Genomic DNA, 18,393 nt, shown 5'->3' with positions numbered 1-18,393 from the left:
ACCACATCAGAGGCCCCCTCTGGAGGCAGGAGGCAAAGGTACTATCAGTCATCTTAAGTCATTAAATGAACCACTCCTGTGTCCTGGGCTGATGGAAAGCCAGCAGGACATCACAGAGGAGACCAGCCAAATATGAAGGAGGCAGCCACTGACTATGCATTGCTTATAGTCTCAGACAAGCTGCCTAGGGCCAGAAGAGAACACCATGTGATATTACCAGGGGGAGATCCAGAAAGAGAAGGCAGAGGAAAACACTGGATTCTACTAAGATGAATTCCACCATGGTTTTACACATTATTTGCATTATGTTCTCTTCTGCATAGCTTTTTAACATTCCTTCCTTTTCCTTCATGTTTGTGCCTATTATTTCACTAGTTTTTTAAATTATAGTTTATTTCAAATCTCATATTTGTCCTCTCTTCTCTTAGTCCATTTTACCTTCTTTCTTGCTTTTCTTAATTTTGTTGTAAATTTTATTTTTTCTCTTGCTATGACTTGCTTCTATTCTGCACTCTTACTATTTTTCTCCCTTCCAGGCTTTCAAAACCATTTTCCTTGACATTAATCATCTCACACTATTTCCCAGTTCTTAAAAATGTCTTTATTCTCTTTCCACCTTTATCAGTTTTTGCTCATTGGTTGTTGATATGGTGGTGGTTGTAGCATTTCTTCAATTTTATTCCTAGATCTACACTTTTTTTGCATTTTAAATCTCAAATTTTATCATTCTATCCTCCTACTGCATTTTGTCTTCCATCTGCCCTTTTTTTTTTAATTTTCATTTTAAATTTTACTTTTTCCTGCTCTTAGCCTGATTTCATTGCTTACTCTTAGTATTTCTTCTGCCTTTATCCTCTCAAAATCACTTATCTTTCCTCTAGACATCTCATAAGGTTTTTTTTTCTTTCTTTTTTCCTTCTTACTCCCATTCCACCAGTACTAATCTTTGCTCATTTGTTGCTGATATTGCTGTGGTGGACCTTTTTCTCCAACTTGGTTTCTATTTATATTCACTACTGTTTTTATTTTTTTTAACCTCATACTATACACTTCTCTTTTCTTACTCCATTTTGCCTTCTTTACCCCTTTTTTAATTATGATGTAAATTCTACTTTTTTTCTTCACCTTTTGCTATTCCCTACTCTTATTATTTCTCCTCCCTCTACCCTCAAAATCATTTTCACATAATCATCTCATATATGCTTTTCCTTTTTTATAATAGCCTTAATCTAAAATTAACATTTATTAATATTTTCTCATTTGGTATTGATGGTGTGGTTATGAGTGGGGGGTATTACTGCAAGAATGGGTTTTGTTTCCTAGGTTGTTTTGCTTTGTTCTGGAAGCACCAGTACAATGGCATGCAAGACATGATGGGAAGCGTGATTCTCAGATAGCCATCTGAGGGAATAACACACCAAAGAATGACCCCAAAACAACCAATACCTAATTAAAACAAGAAAGCCTAAATAAATGGCATATAGGGCATCCCCATGAGCATCCAAGTCAGGAAATCAAGGAAACTACACCACTCAGTCCCAGAAGACTCCTACCACAGAAGTACACCCCACAAAGCCAGAGAGTCAAAGCAGATAAATCTAATATGCAGAAACAAATAAGAAGAGTCACCTAAAATGAGGAGACAAAGTAACAACCCACAGTCAAAAGGAAAGGAGGAATCCCAAGAATTCTAAATGAAATTGAAGTAAACTATCAGATATTTAATTCAAAATAATAATTATAAGTAAGCTCAATGGGTTCAGTGAGAATTATCAAAAAACACAGGGAAACTACAAGGAACTGACTAGGGACAACATCAACATTAAAAAGGATATACAAACTAATAAAAAGAGCCAGGAGAAAATGAAGAATACAATATCTGAAATGAAGAAGACACTAAGGGTAATTATAATCAGGCTAGATGAAGCAGAGGATAAAATAAGTGAGCTAGAGGACAAGGTAGAAAAAAAAAAAAAAAAAACCGTCACAGACAGAGCAAGAAAATGAAAAGAACTCAAAAAGAATGAAGAGAGTTTAAGGAAGCTCAAGACCTTCTGGTGTCACATATCATAAGGATACCAGGAGGAGAAGGAGAGGTGCAAAGGATACAAAAATCTGTTAGGAAATAAAATGATAGAAAAGATCCATAACTTGAGGCGGGGGGGAAGTCATGCAAGCCCAGGAACCACAGAAGATCCCAATCAAGATGAACCCCAAGAGACCAGCTCCAAGACACATTATAATTAAAATGGCAAAATTTAAAGGCAAAGAGAGAATCATAATGGCAGCAAGGGAGGAACAGCTAGTAACATAAAAGGGAACTCCAATAAGGCAATCCACTGATATCTCAATAGAAGCACTGCAAGCCAAAAGAAAATGGCAAGAATTATTCCAAGTAATGAAAATTAAAGGCTTCCAACAAAGACTACTCAACACAACATGGCTCTCATTCAAGATGGAAGGTGAAATAAGAAGTTTCTCAGACCAAAAAAAAAAAAAAAAGTAAAGAATACATCTTCTGGTTGAAGAAACCAGCATTGCAAGAGAGGCTAAAGGGACTGCTTTAAAAAGATGAAGAAAAAGAGAGAGAGAGAAGAACACCAATACAAAGGGAAAAATGTCAATGGAAAAGTACTTATCAATAATAATTTTAAATATAAATGGATTAAATGCTACAATCAATAAACTTAGGGTAGCTAAATAGATAAGAAACCATGAAAAGCATATATACTGTCTTCCAGGGATCCAACTCAGAACAAAAGGTACTCAAACAGAAAGTAAGGAGATGGAAAATATATCCAAATAAACAGACATGGGAAAAAAAAATGTTGGGATAGCAACACATATCACACAAAATAGATTTCAAAACAAAAGACATAAAAAGAGATAAAGAAGGTCACCACATAATACTGGAGGAAGGAGTCCATGAAGAAGATAAAACCCTTGTAAGCATATATGCATCCAATATAAGAGTACTTAAATATAAACATATATGCATCCAATATAGGATCACTTAAATATATAAGGGAAGTCATGGAGGACTTCAACAAATATATTAACAACACACTTATCATAGGGGACTTTAACACCTCATTGACAACAATGGATAGATCTTCCAAGTAGATAATCAACAAGGATATTATGGCACTGAACAACATTCTATATCAAATAGCCATAATTGATATATACAAAACCTTTCACCCAAAAGAAGCAAAATATACATTCTTTTCAAATGCACATGGAACATTTTCAGAGACAGACAACATGATAGGACAGAAAACAAGCCTCAAAAAATTCAAGAAAATTAAAATCATATCAAGCATCTTCTCAGATCACTATGGCTGAAAGGTAAAAACTGCCCTCAAACAAAAAAACTCAAAAACATTCAATTATGTGGAAACTAAATGCTATGCTATTAAATAATAAATGGCTTACCAGTGAAATGAAGGAAGAAATCAGAAAGTACCTGAAAAAAATGAAAACAAACATACAATATCCCAGAACTTAGATGACACACCAAAGACAGTCCTGTGGTGGAAGTTCATACCAATACAGGCCTACCTAAAAAGATGGAAAAATTTAAAATAAACACCTTAAATTACATGTACCAGAACTAGAGGAACAACAGCAAGCAAAGTCCAAACCAAGTAGAAGGAAGGAAATAATCAAGGTCAGAACAGAATTAAATAACATAGAAATAAAAAGAACAATTCAAAGGATCAATAATTCCAGGAGCTGGTTCTTTGAAAAGGTCGACAAAACCCAGCAGCTTTTACCAAGATTCATCAAGAATAAAAGATAGAGGATTCAAATAAATCAGAAATGAAAGAGGAGAAATTACAACTGATGCCACAGAAATACAAAGGATTGTAAGAAATTACTATGAAGAAATATATGTCAAGAAATTTGACAATCTAGGGGAAATGGATAAATTTGTAGAAACCTAAAACCTTCCAAAACTGAATAAAGAAGAAGCAGAAATCCTGAATTGACTGATAACAACTAGTGAAATTGAAGCAGTAGTCAAAAAACTCCCATCCATGCTGTTGAAAAAAGGTGTTTTTTGATTACTGTTTCAACTTCACTAGTTGTTATGAAACTGGAAAGCATTGTGCTAAGTGAAATAAGCCAGGCAATGAAAGACAAACACCATATGAGTGGAACCTAATCAACAAAACACACAAGGAAGCAAAATATAACAAGAGACATTGAAATAAAGAACAAACTGATAGTACCAGAGGGGAGGGGAGAGAGGATAATGGAAAAAATGAGAAGGGTTATCAAGGAACATGTATAAAGGACCAATGGGCAAAGCCAAATGGGTGTAGGATTGAGGATGGGTGGGGAGGGTGGGTGGGGAGGGGGGATATGGTGGTGGGAAAATGGAGACAGCTGTAGTTGAACACAAGTAAAAAGAATTTTAAAAATTAAAACAAAAATAAAACAAAGCTTACAGCACACACACACACACACACACACAAACCTAAAAAACCCTGGACCAGATGACTTCACAGGCAAATTTTACCAAACATTTAAAGAAGAACTAACTTCTATCCTTCTCAAGTTATTCCAGAAAATTCAAGAAGAGGGAACACTCCCAAACTCTTTTTATGAGGCCAATATTATCCTAAAACTCAGAACAGATAATGACACAACAAAGAAAGAAAACTACAGGTCAATATCACTGATGAACATAGACATTATAACCCTCACCAAATTATGGCAAACTGTATCCAGCAATACGTTAGAAACACCATACACCACAATCAAGTGGGATTCATCCCAGGGATGCAAGGATGGTACAATATTCACAAATTGATCATCACAATACATCACATAAACAAAAGGAAAAACAAAAATCACATGATCATATCAATAGATGCTAAAAAAGCATTTGATAAAGTAGCACCCATTTAATGTAAAAACACCAGCAAGGTGAGAATAGAGGGAACATACCTCAACGCAAAAAAAGCCAAATACAAAAAAACCTATATCCAACATCAGATTCAATGGGGAAAATCTAAATTTTTTCCAGTAAGATTAGGAACAAGAGAAGGGTGTCCACTTTCACCACTTTTATTCAACACTGTATTGGAAGTTCTTGCAATAGTGATCAGACAAGAAATAGAAATAAATGGCACCCAGATTGGAAAGGAGGAAATAAAACTGTCATTACTTGCTGATGACATGATAGTGTACATAGAAAATCCTATAGTATCCACCAAAAAACTACTTGACCAAATAAGTGAATTTGGTAAAAAAGCAGGATACAAAGCCAATAATCAGAAATCAAAGGCATTTTTGTATACTAACAATTAAACATCAGAAACAGAAACCAAGAAAAAGTCCCATTCACTATGGCAACAAGAAATATAAAGTACCTAGGAATAATCTCAACCAAGGAGGTAAATGACCTGTACTTGGAAAACTACACAACACTGAAGAAGGAAATTAAGGAAGATACAAATAAATGGAAGCATATATTGTGTTCATGGATTGGAAGAATTAACAACATTCAAATATGCATACTACCAAAGCTATCTATATATTCATTGCAATCCCTATTAAAATACCAATGGCGTATTTCACAGATCTAGAAGAAATATTGCAAAAATTTATATGGAACCAAAAATGATCCCAACTAGCCTCAGCAATCAGGAGAAAGAACAAAGTAGGAAGGATCACAACCTGATATCAAACTGTATTACAAGGCCACTGTAATCAAAACAGTCTGGTACTGGCATAATAACAGACACATAGATCAGTGGAACATAATAGAAAACCCAGAAATACACCCATATCTGTATGGTGAATTAATATTTGACAAAGGGGGTAGGAGAACAAAATGGAGTAAAAACAGGCACTTCAACAAATGATATTGGGAGAACTGTACAAGTACATGCAAAAAAAAAAATGAAACTAGACCACCAACTTATACCATACACCACAATAAATTCAAGGTGGATAAAGGACTTAAATTTAAGTAGCATAAAAAATGCCATAAAAGTCCTAAAGGAAAACATAGGCAGTAAAATTTCATATATCCCATGCAGCAATATTTTTGCCCATATATCTACTAGGGCAAGGGAAATAAAGGAAAACATAAACAAATAGTTCTGAACCTGTTACAAATCCCTCTTGGGGGAGGCCCTGGCTGCACCCTGTTTCAATTCCACTGCTAGAATTATACCCTAGGGATCCTGAATCATCAATTTGAAGGAACTTATGCATTCCAATGTTTGTAGCCAATGTTTGGCTATTTACAATAGCCAAGTCCTGGAAATACCCTAGGTGCCAATCACTAGATAAGTGGGTCAAAAATTTTGATACAATTACAAGATAGAATATTCTGCAGCAGAAAGAAAGAAGGAACTTCTGCTTTTCGATACATCATGGATGCAACTGGAGAATACTATTCTAAGTGAAATAAACCAAAGGGTGAAAGATCTTACCTATAAAAGGAACTTACTGAACAAAAGAAAAAATGAGCAAAATAGAACCAAAGGCAAGAAAACAAGGAATAGCTGACAGTGACCAAAGGGTAGAAGGGAAGGGAATTAGGGTAGGAAGAAGAGGAAGGGACTATTTAAGGGACATGTATGAATGACCCATGGACAGGGACAGCAAGGTGTAGATTGACTGTGGGAGCCAGGAGGTGTATTTGGAAGAGGAGAAAAAAGGGAGAAACATTTAGACAAATGTAATAGAACAACAAGAAACTATTTATTAAAAAATAAAATTTGGCAACCTTGAAAAAATCTCCAAAAAGTATAAATATAAAAATACTAAATATTAAATATAATTTTTGAAAACAGTCTGAGAGAAAAAGACATATTTCAATAGGCATATTACAAAAGACATAAGACAATAGAAAACATAAAAGAACAATAAAAATAATGTTTTGTTTCTCAAAAGAAGTAATGGAGGCCACAAAATAATAAGGTATTTTCTAAAAGGCCAACAGAGGGGTGGTTTGTAGTAAATAAGGTCATCCCAGAATTCTGTATCTACCAAAAATATTTTAAAATGAAAATAAAATAAAGATATTTTTAAATAAATGGAAGTTCATACTAATTTACAGCAGAAATTTAATGAAAAAATACTAAACATTTAATACTTTTTAAGAGACTGAATCAGATGGAAACATGTAACAACAGGAAAATCTTAATTAATAACTCCTTATAAAAATCTATCCTAAGATCATATCATAAATATGGCCAAAGATACATGTATTAAAACTTTAACATTTGCATTCTGTATAATAGTCAAAATAGAAAAATGGATTGCAAGTCCTATTTCAGTCATTCAATTCCCCATGTGTCAGATGTAAGGCATTGGAGGTAGATCATTCAACAAGATAATAAAAATAAATACAACTGGGATATACGATATGTCTGATGCTAATTTATTGCCAGAGCTACAGAGTCAAATGAAGTCCAGCAGAAACAAGTGTGGGAAGACATTGTAAGTGGGGTGTTTGGGGGAATTTTAGAGTCAGGATTTCAGCAGAAACCCAAAAGAGATCAGGTATTATTTGTAAGACATGTTTTGATCTTCCAAAAGGTCTATAAGTTTTATTAATTGTCCAAATCAAGTAATAGGCTCAGGCACATAAAGTTGTTAAGAATCATACAGTTAGAAAGTGACAGCCACTTCTGAATCAAGAAACGTGAAGAATGCATAGTTTGAAAAACTCTTCTTAAATACATCACAACAGTATATTTTTATAAAGTGAACAAAAAATAGCTTATCTCAAATATGAGATAACTATCTCCAAAGACCAGAAGTAGAGCAGAAATGCTCTAATTAACCACTTGCAGGACCACAGGAGAACTAAAACTACTCCATAAGACAGGAGAATTGGAAGGGGTAATAATAGTGAACAGAAATCATCAGGATCCCCGGAAGGAATCCCAAAGGATTTAAGAGAACAAACTTGCATATGTAACCCTCCCTTCCATCACCACCAGTAACTCAATTTTTTTTACAGATTTTCAGAAGTAGTTGCATAATGGTACTTCACTAATACAATTTAACCAGCTGTACACAATGACCCTCAATTAATAAATCTTTCAGCAGTAATTTGTACCTATTCTTTCCTTAGAATAGCTATTCCTCTATATAACAAAGATAAAGAAAATTGACAGTTTGTGAATGTCACCTATAGAGTTCATCACGTAGGGAGATAGCTATGTAAATAGAAAACATCTCAATGTTTTAAAGTAAATAAAAGTCAAGTTCAGACCTTCACACTATGATAAACCTCTGCAATTGAATAGGAAATAAATTTCAGTTAAAAAGTAAAATTTTAAGTTCATGATAGGAAAGAGACTTCAATCCAGTGTTGAATCCACAGGAAAATAATACAAGTATGTGGGAAAGAAACGATTAGCTCAGAAATTTCAAAAATCGTTAGAGTGCATCTTCAACAGCTCTGCTTTATGTAATTTTGTCTATATGGGTAAAGTTAATTAGACTAAAACAGGAGTGCAAATGGAAGTTGTTAAGAATTTTAAAATAATCTTCCATTCTGTAAAACTTTCCAACTTTTTAAGTATTCTTAGCCATGAGCCTTGTGTAATTATCCTGCTCTCATCTGAGGAGGAAAACAACAACAACAAAAATACTGAAACATACACACTGCACATTAAGATTGCCTCAGTTCTCTCATTCCCATGCATTCCACATTTTAGGTCCAAAAGTTTCCTTTACTAAGGGATTCAGGGATCAAATAGAACACATTAGCCCACTTAAAGTGTTGGAAGAAAAAATTCAGTACATTATTCATATGCATTACCAGTTTCCCATATAATTATTCATTTGATGAAAAATATGTGTTTGGCATTTAGTCTCCGCTGATCATTATTTTAGGAACTGATCTGACTAGAAATGCATAAGAAATAATGTCTTCTAGAAGCTCAGAATTTGACAAGAGGAGATCGAAAGGGGAAGTTTTTCTTTTCTTTCTTTTTTTAGTGATAAGTGTTATATTTAAAGTGCAATTTTGGACACCGGGACAGGATTGGGGGGGTGGGGCTGCAGGAGGGAGGTGGGACTGGCTGGGGTGGGGTGGAGGGAGGGGGAGAAAATGCAGACAATTGTAACTGAATAAAAATAAATAAATAATTTTTTTAAAAAGATAAATAAATAAATAAATAAATAACCAAAGCCTAAAAATAAAATAAAATAAAAGAAAGTGCAATTTTGATACCACAAAAGGAAGGTGGAAAGAAATCCCGTAGTAAGTCAAAAAAAACTACAAAAGAGCTAACAGTTGTGCATGTTGTAAAAAGACTCATAGTAACTGTTCATGTGAGTCTATATGGAAATTGCATGTTGCTGAGAGAACCATATGAACAAAAGAAATATCTTTAGAGGGAATTGTCCATTTTATTTTATTTTTTAAAATTTTTATTGTTATTCAATTACAGTTGTCTGCATTTTCTCCCCATCCCTCCACTCCACCCCAGCCAAACCCACCTCCCTCCCCCACCTCCACCCCCCCCTTGATTTTGTCCATGTGTCCTTTATAGTAGCTCCCGTAAATGCCTCTCCTCACTATCCCCTCCCCACTCCCCTCTGGCTATTGTTAGATTGTTCTTAACTTCAATATCTCTAGTTATATCTTGTTTGCTTTTTTCTTTTATTGATTATGTTCCAGTTATAGGTGAGATCATATAGTATTTGTCCCTCACTGCCTGTAAGTCAGTGCTGTGACTTAAGGCAAATTAATTCAGACCTTCAGATCACAGCTCTACATCTACAGAGATGAGATTATTACCTAATGTGTATTATCATAGCCTTGTTGCAAAAAAATAAATAAAGTAACGTGTGTTGAAAATTCACAGTATCTGCCTTCTGGTAAAAGCTCTTTTTAAAAAAAGTTATTTTATTCTGTCTGGTCATCACATTAATGCTTTTTTCGCACATATAAAAATCCCATGGCATGGCCAGTGGCTTTCTCATAGCTCTGATACATAAATACTTTAGGTCTCAACTCTGCCTTAATGATATTCAGGCAAGCAGCCCAGCACCTCTCCCAAAGTGTCACCTGTGATCCTTCTCCCACACTAGGGGTTACTAATGTCCCTTTTTTAAATGTTTTCCATGCAAACTTTATTCACAGCCCTTCCAGAACACTTTTTAAGAATCAGTTAATCTTGAAAATTATGGGGTGCAAAAGGCCCAGGCTGCATTTAACAATGCATAGCAATAAATGAAATTTTGCTCTGTGATTTTCCCCTGCTCAATTAATATTATTCTATTTCATTATATTAACAACTTCCAAAATCATGTCTAAGAGATATCTTTGGTTGAATCAGAGTCAGTAGTCTAACATTTTTTAAAACATTTTCTAATCTCTCTAGGGTTAAATAAAGCTAGGCATGATGCCTTTAATCAAGATAATCTTCATTATGCTATTTCTCTTGAAAAATCAGATTACGCTTGTAACAGGGGGAACACCCCTCCAAAAATGGGGAGAGTTGGAGAAACGCTGAAGGAAACACATGTGTGTGTTGCCCTGGCAACTGGGAAGACTCGTACAAACCAGAAAAAAAAGAGAGGAGCACAAGGCTGGTGCTAAAAACTAGGAAGGTGATTGGATGGGACATACCCTCCCAACTACTTCCCCCACGTGGGGATTTTTAGACCCCACAGGGGATCTTTAAAAGATGGATCACATGCAAAGTCCAGCTTTTACTCCTCCATCCCCTGGCTAGTAGGTCCACAGCTAGGGGTTGAGTTTCCTGAGCCAGAGACCTAGCCAGAGGGACTCTGAGATTCCCCTGCCATAGCCCTCCAGGACCTGCCTGTCTGGGAACAATGCAGATTTCAGGTAGGACAGCAGGTGCAGGGAGGTTCATGCCAGGGGTCATAAGGAGGCTGAAAAGCCCCACTCCCCTTCCCCCACATGGGAAGCTGCAGTGGCTGCTGCCTGCCCATGGCCCATGCCAGTGTGGGTTAGTCGGCCCCAGCACAGCCAAGAATGGTCAGGCCCCATTCCCCTCCCTGAGTACTTTGGGCCTCAATAGGAGTGCTGCTGGTGCTGGGAACAAGGCTAGTAAGAAGTTGGGGTGGTGGGGAGAGATTTGGGCCAGGAGGTCCTGGGAGGCAGTGCAGCCAGGTGATAAACCCTCTGCCCCTCCTCTGCCTGAAAAGCCACCGGAAACCACTCTGGCAGTCACTGACCAGCAGTCCTGTCACTTCTCCTGTGGTAGGGGAGGGATTGGGTATCAAGAAATCTACTGTTTATAAGTAGAAATTTAATTTTCCTTTCCACCAGACTCTGTCTCCAGAGTTATTACCTATGGACAGAAGGCAGTGCGACCCTACTAGCAGTTCGATTAATCGATTACTATAGTAGTGGTGCCCAATGTGGGGTCTTAGCCATTTGTGGCAGGTTGACACCATCATTGATTGGAGCTGTGGGACTTTCCAGTTGCTGGGAGTTCTGTACACCTGCTGGGGGCATTGACTGCTTAAACATGCATGGCAAGTGGAAAGGAAACAGGTCTTGGAAGGGAATAGACTCTGGAAAGGAGGAAGGATCAGCTGAGTTTTAAGGCTGTGAAGCAGGGTCCAGGTGAAAACTGGAATTCTGAGGAAGACCATTGTTTGGGTTCACTGATTGTGAGATTGGTTGACAGAAAAACTTGCTTATGAGCATTGTTAAAATAACATAGTTATGGATGCCGGTTTTCTCCGTTTTTTTCTAGGTTGCCTTGCTTCTTTTGGTCATAGCGTTGGGCCTGTTGTGTATCTGGGCCAGCAGAGCCATTCTGGATTGTGTTTGAGGCCAATGAGAGTGATCTTAGGGAGGGAAATCAGGTTTTAAAGAGAAGATCAATATTCAGTCATGATCATTGGACTCTAGTGCAGATGTCTTCAAAGTTTGTTTTCACTTGTGAGTCAAAATGGTTTCACATGATGATATAAAATTTTCATTGTTTAGTATCATTCCATCAAATGTCTCATAACTGAGCATCTTCTCAAAAGACTGTCTGGTGGACTCAGAAAGGGTTTAGGTCCCACTTGAGAAGCCCACCTGCATTGCTGCTTCCTAGGACTCAACAGTTTGGCTGGACTAAATGTTTGGTTCAGTTGGTGAAGAGTAGGGTGGCCTATTGTCTTCAGTTTAAAACTGCTTTATTTTCTATTTTAATAATTTGGACAGAAAGGGTCCAGAAGTGTTAAAGAGGGTACTTTCAGGATATGCCCCTCAGCCTAATTTGAGTATAGTAGGCAATAGGGCTTTGGACAGGTGTGACACTACTTGAACACCTTCCTCCAAGGAAGCCATTTTATTCTTAATCAAGGACACTGTAGAATTAATCTTCCTTTGTCATTTTCTTGTCATGGTTCTGATTGTACATTCTTATGCTCTTGTCAAATTTTTTACCTCCAGAATACAAACATGACAACTCGTCCAGTTAATGCCATTCTTTGGATATCATGCACACAGCTTTCCAGGGACATCTGACTAACTTGGACTTTGCAAGATATTTCTCCTTCATGTGAAGGCTCCTCTCCACTGCAGATCCTCTTTGTTAGGGAGCTCTGGATCAGGGGATAGGTAGGACTATGCACCTTGGCCAGCAGGAAGTAGCTAGAAAAGAACAAGACCTTCATCCATCTGCCCTTGTAAGATTACAAGTATCTAGAGTACCAAAGGGGGAATTGTAATGGGGGGAACTCACCCCCTGGAAATGGGGAGGGGTGGAAAAGTGCCAAAGATGGTGCATATGTGCATCTCCCTGACAACTAGAACAACACGTGAATGACACAGGAAAAAGAAGCACACAGGCTGGCACCAAAAACTAGGAAGGTGATTGGATGGGAGGAACATAGCCTCCCATCTACTTCTGCCATGTGGGGGGATTATAGGGGTCAGGTTAAAAGGTGAACTGTGTGAAAATGCCATAGTTTTTGCTCCCCCATCCTCTAGCTAGTGGTTCTGTGGCTGGGGGCTGAGTTTCTGGAGCTGGGAACATAGCCAGAGAGATTGCTAGTGCTCTCTGCCATAGTGCTCCACAATTTGTCCATCTGGGAGCACAGCAGGTTCGGACTCAAAGGCACAGATTCAGGGAGCCTCAGGCCAACAAGGCCTATGCCCCTACCCCAGGCAGGAAGCCACAGTGGCTGCCATCCACCTGGGGCCATACCAGTGTGGGACAGTCAGCTATAGCTCCGGTGTGTCCAGGGAGGGTCAGGCCCCACAGCTGTCCTGAGCACTTTGGGCCTAAACAGGATCATTGCCGGTTCAGGGCTGGTAAGAAGGGGGTGGGGGAATGAATGGATTTGGACATGACCCAAGAGGTGGCACAACTGCGTGACAAACACTGTGCCCCTCCCCCACCCATGAGGCAATGGGAAACTGCTGTGGTGTCACCTACCAGTAGTCTGCCCGCTCCTCTGGCAGCAAAGGTGGGGGTGGGCATCAAGAAATCTACTATCTATGTCTGTAAGTGAATAAAAATTACATTTTTCTATCCACTGGACTCTGTCTCCACAGTTACCACTTGAGCAGCAGGCAGTCGGACCCTATTAGTAGTTTGCTTACACACTTACAGGGAAATTTTTCACAACATAACCCACAGCTATGGAGGTCTTTCTAATATTTATTTATGTTTCAATGTAAAATACAATTTTTTGCTTTATATTCTTTATTCCTAAATGGTTTTAATACACCAAAAGAAATTAGACAATAAATCCAGGTAACATGTGAATACTAAAATAATTATATCTTACACCAATGCTTACCTGATACCTGATATTCACTGAATGATAATTTAAAGACTAATAATTCAGTTTTTTAATTTCATCATTTTATACTTGGTTTCTTCAACTTGAATTGTGAATATGTATTATTTTCTTTTTTTCGTGGTGTGTGTTTTCTCTTTTTATCTTTTTTTTTTATCATTGTTCAAGTACAGTGGTCTGCATTTTCCCCCAATCCCCCACCCCAATCCACTCCATTTCAACCTCCCTTCCCTGATCTCACTCCCCCTTGGTTTTGTCCATGTGTCTTTTATAGTTGTTCCTGAAAACCCTTCCCCCTCCCCCCCATTATCCTCTCCCCTGTCCCCTTTGGTTACTGTCAGTTTGTTCTTAATTTCAATGTCTCTGCTTATATTTTGCTTGCTCGTTTTTTTGTTGATTAGGTTGCACTTAAAGGTGAGGTCACATGGTACTTGTCTTTCACCACCTGGCTTATTTCCCTTAGCACAATGCTCTCCAGTTCCATCCATGCTGTCACAAAGGGCAGGAGATCCTTATTTCTTTCTGCTGCATAGTACTCCATCCTGTAAACGGAGCATGGTTTTTTGATCCATTTATTTACTAATGGACACTTACGTTGCTTCCACCAATTGCTATTGTAAATTGTGCTGCTATGAACATTGGGGTGCATAGGTTCTTTTGGATTGGTGTTTCATGATTCTTGGGATACAATCTCAGCAGTAGAATTACAGGGTCAAAAGTCAGTTCCATTTTTAGTGTTCTGAGGAAATTCCATACTGTTTTCCACAGTGGATGCACCAGGCTGCATTCCCAACAAAGCACACAAAGGTTCCCTTTTCTCCACATCTTCTCCAACATTTATTGTTTGTTACTTTGTTTATGATAGTCATTCTCACCACTGTGAAGTGATACCTCATTGTGGTTTTAATTTGCATATCTCTGATGGCTAGTGATGCTGAGCATCTTTTCATATGTCTCTGGGTCCTCTCTATGTCCTCCTTGGAGAAGTGTCTTTCAGGTCTCTTGCCCATTTTTAACTGGTTTGTTTTTCTTCCTGAAGTGGAGCTGTGGGAATTCTGTATATATTTTGGAGAGCAAACCCCTGTCCAAGTTATCATTGGCAAATATATTTTCCCATAGGGTTGGTCATCTTTTCATATTAATGCTGTTTTCTTTAGCCATGCAGAAGCTTTTAATTTTCAAGAGATCCAATTTGTTTATTCTTTCTTTATGTCCCCTGCTCTAGGGGACATATTGGTGAAAATTTTGCTGCACGGAATACCTGAGATTTTCCTGCCTATGTTCTCCTGTAGAACTTTTATGGTGTCACAACTTATATTTAAGTCTTTTATCCATCTTGAGTTTATCTTTGTGTATGGTGTAAGTTGGCGATCAAGTTTCATTTTTTTGCACGTAGCTGTCCAGATCTCCCAACACCATTTGTTGAAGAGGCTATTTTTGCTCCATTTTATGCTCCTGCCTCCTTTGGCAAATATTAATTGACTGTAGATATTTGGGTTTATTTCTGGGCTCTCTGTGCTGTTCCATTGGTCTATGTGCCTGTTTTTATGCCAGTACCAGGCTGTTTTGATTACAGTGGCCTTGTAGTACAGTTTGATATCAGGGATTGCGATACCTCCTGTTTTGTTCTTCTTTCTCAAAACTGCTGCAGCTATTCGGGGTCGTTTATGGTTCCATATGAGTTTCTGAAATGTTTGTTCTATATCTGTGAAATATGTCATATGTACTCTAATAGGGATTGCATTGAATCTATAAATCACTTTGGGTAGTATGGACATTTTGATGATGTTAATTCTTCCCATCCACAAACATGGTACATGCTTCCATTTGTTTGTTTCTTCCTTAATTTCTTTCTTCAGTGTTGTGTAGTTTTCTGAGTAGAAGTCTTTTACCTCCTTGGTTAGGTTTATTCTCTAGGTACTTTATTTTTCTTGTTGTTATATCAAATGGGATTCTTATCCTGATTTCTCTTTCTTATATTTCATATTTGGTGTACAAAATAATTCCTTTGATTTCTGGATATTGACTTTGTATCCTGCTGTTTTGCCAAATTCACTTATTAGTTCATTAGTGAGTAGTTTTTTAGTGGAGTCAGTATGATTTTCTATGTACACTATCATGTCATCTGCAAACAATGAGAGTTTTGCTCCCTCTTTCCAATTTGGATGCCTTTTATTTCTATTTCTGGTCTGATCGTTGTGGCTAGGATATCCAATACTATATTGAATAGGAGTGGTGAAAGCAGACATCCTTGAGTTGTTCCTGATCTTAGTGGGAAAGTTTTAGTTATTGCCCATTGAGTATGTCCTTGGCTATTGGTCTCTCATATATGGCATTTACTATTTTGAGGAATGTTCCCTCTATACCCACTTTGCTGAATGTTATTATCATAAATGGGTCCTGTACCTTATCAAATGGTTTTTCCACATCTATTGATATGATCATGTGATTTTTATCTTCCCTTTTGTTTATGTGGTGTATTATGTTTATTGATTTACAAATATTGTACCATCCTTGCATCCCTGGGATGAATCCCACTTGGTCATGGTGTATGATCTTTTTAATGTATTGATGGATCTGGATTGTCAATGTTTTGTTGAGGTTTTTAGTGTTCTTGTTCATCAGCGATGTTGCCCTGAAGTTTTCTTTCTTTGTTGTGTCTTTATCTGGTTTTGGGATTAGGGTGATACTGGCTTTATAGAAAGTGTTTGGGAGTCTTCCATCTTCTGGGATTTTTTGGAATAGTCTCTGATGGATAGGGGTTAGCACTTCCTTAAGTGCTGTGTAAAATTTTCCTCTGAAACTATCTGATCCAAGGCTTTTGTGTGTTGGGCTTTTTTGATGGCTGCTTCAATGTTGTGAGTTGTTATTGGTCTCTTCAGGCTTTCTGTTCCTTCTTCATTCAGTATTGGAGGGTTATTTTTTTCTAGAAATTTGTCCATTTCACTTACATTTTCATATTTCTTGGCATGTAATTCTTCATAGTAATTTCTCACAGTCCTTTGTATTTCTGTGGTATCAGTTGAAATCTCTCCTCTTTCATTTCTAATTGGGTTTATTTGGATCCTCTCTCTTGATGAGCCTGCTGAAAGGCTTGTTGATTTTGTTTATCTTTTCAAAGAACCAGCTCCTGGATTGATTGATCCCTAGAACTGTGCTTTTAGTGTCTATGTCATTTAGTTTTGCTCAGATCTTGGTTGTTTCCTTCCTTCTACTTGCTCTGGGCTGTCTTTTTTGTTGTTCTTCAACTTCTTGTGGGTGTAGGGTTAGGTTTTTGTTTGAATGTTTCTAACTTTTAGATAGGCTTGTATTGCCATATACTTCCCTCTCAGGACTGCCTTCTCTTTGTCTCATTTTTTGGATTGTTTTGAGTTCATTTTCACTTCTTTCCAAAACCTTTTTGACTTCTTCCTTGATCTCATTCTTAACCCATTCATTGTTTAATAGCATGCTATTTAATCTCCGTGAGTTTGAGTGTTTTGAGTTTTTTCCCTGTGGTTGGTTTCTAGTTTCAGTCCCTTGTGGTCAGAGAAAATGCTTGATATGATTTCAATTTTCTTGAATTTTTCGAGGCTTGTTTTTTGTCATATCATGTGGTCTATCTTTGAAAATGTTCCATGTGCATTTGAAAAGAATGTGTATTTTGCTTCTTTGGGATGAAAGGTCATATATATATATATATATATATATATATATATATATATATATATGTTACATCCATTTGATATAGAACATTGTTCAATGCCACAATATCTTTGTTGATATTTTGTTTGGAAGATCTGTCCATTTTTTACAGTGGGGCATTGAAATCCCCCAGAATAATTGTATTGCTCTCAATATATTTCTTGAAGTCCTCCAAGATTTTCCTTATATTTTGTGGTACCCATATATTTACAATGTTTATGCATTCTTGATGGATTGTTCACCTGAATATTATGAAGTGACCTTCTGGGTCTCTTTTTAGGCCCTTGTTTTGACATCTATTTTGTGTATTATGACTATTGATACCCCAGCTTTTTTTTTTCCTGTCCATTGTCTTGGAGTATTCTTTCCATCTCTTCCCTTTTAGTCTGTGTAGGTCTTTTTTTTCTGAGGCAGGTCTCTTATAGGCAGCATATGTGTGGGTCATGATTTCTTATCCATTCACCTATTCTATGTCTTTTGATTGAAGAATTTGATTCACTTATGTTTAAGGTTATTATTAATGGGTACTTTTCCATTGCCATTTTACTTCTTTCATACCTTTGTTCTCCTCTTTTACTGTTTTCTTCCTCTTCTTAAAACTGTCCTTTAGCATATCTTGCAGTGATGGTTTGGTGAAGGTGTGTTCTTTGATCCTTCTGTTGTCTGGGAAACTTTTTATTTCACCTTCCATTTTAATTTAGACCCTTGCTGGATAGAGTAGTCTTGGTTGCAGGTCTTTGTTGTTCACCACTTGGAATATTTCTTGCCATTCCTTTCTGGCTTTCATCATTTCTATTGAGAATTCGGCTGCTAGCCATATTGGGGCTCCCCTGTATGTTACTTCTTGCTTCTCCATTGCTGTCTTTAATATTCTCTATTTTCTTGTAATTTTGCCAGTCTCGATCTGTCTTGGAGTAGGCCTATTTGGTTACCCTTGATTGGGACTCT

The sequence above is a fragment of the Desmodus rotundus genome, chromosome 5 (assembly GCF_022682495.2).
Source record: "Desmodus rotundus isolate HL8 chromosome 5, HLdesRot8A.1, whole genome shotgun sequence".
In the NCBI taxonomy this organism is placed as follows: Eukaryota; Metazoa; Chordata; class Mammalia; order Chiroptera; family Phyllostomidae; genus Desmodus; species Desmodus rotundus.
This window is presented reverse-complemented; position numbering follows the sequence as displayed.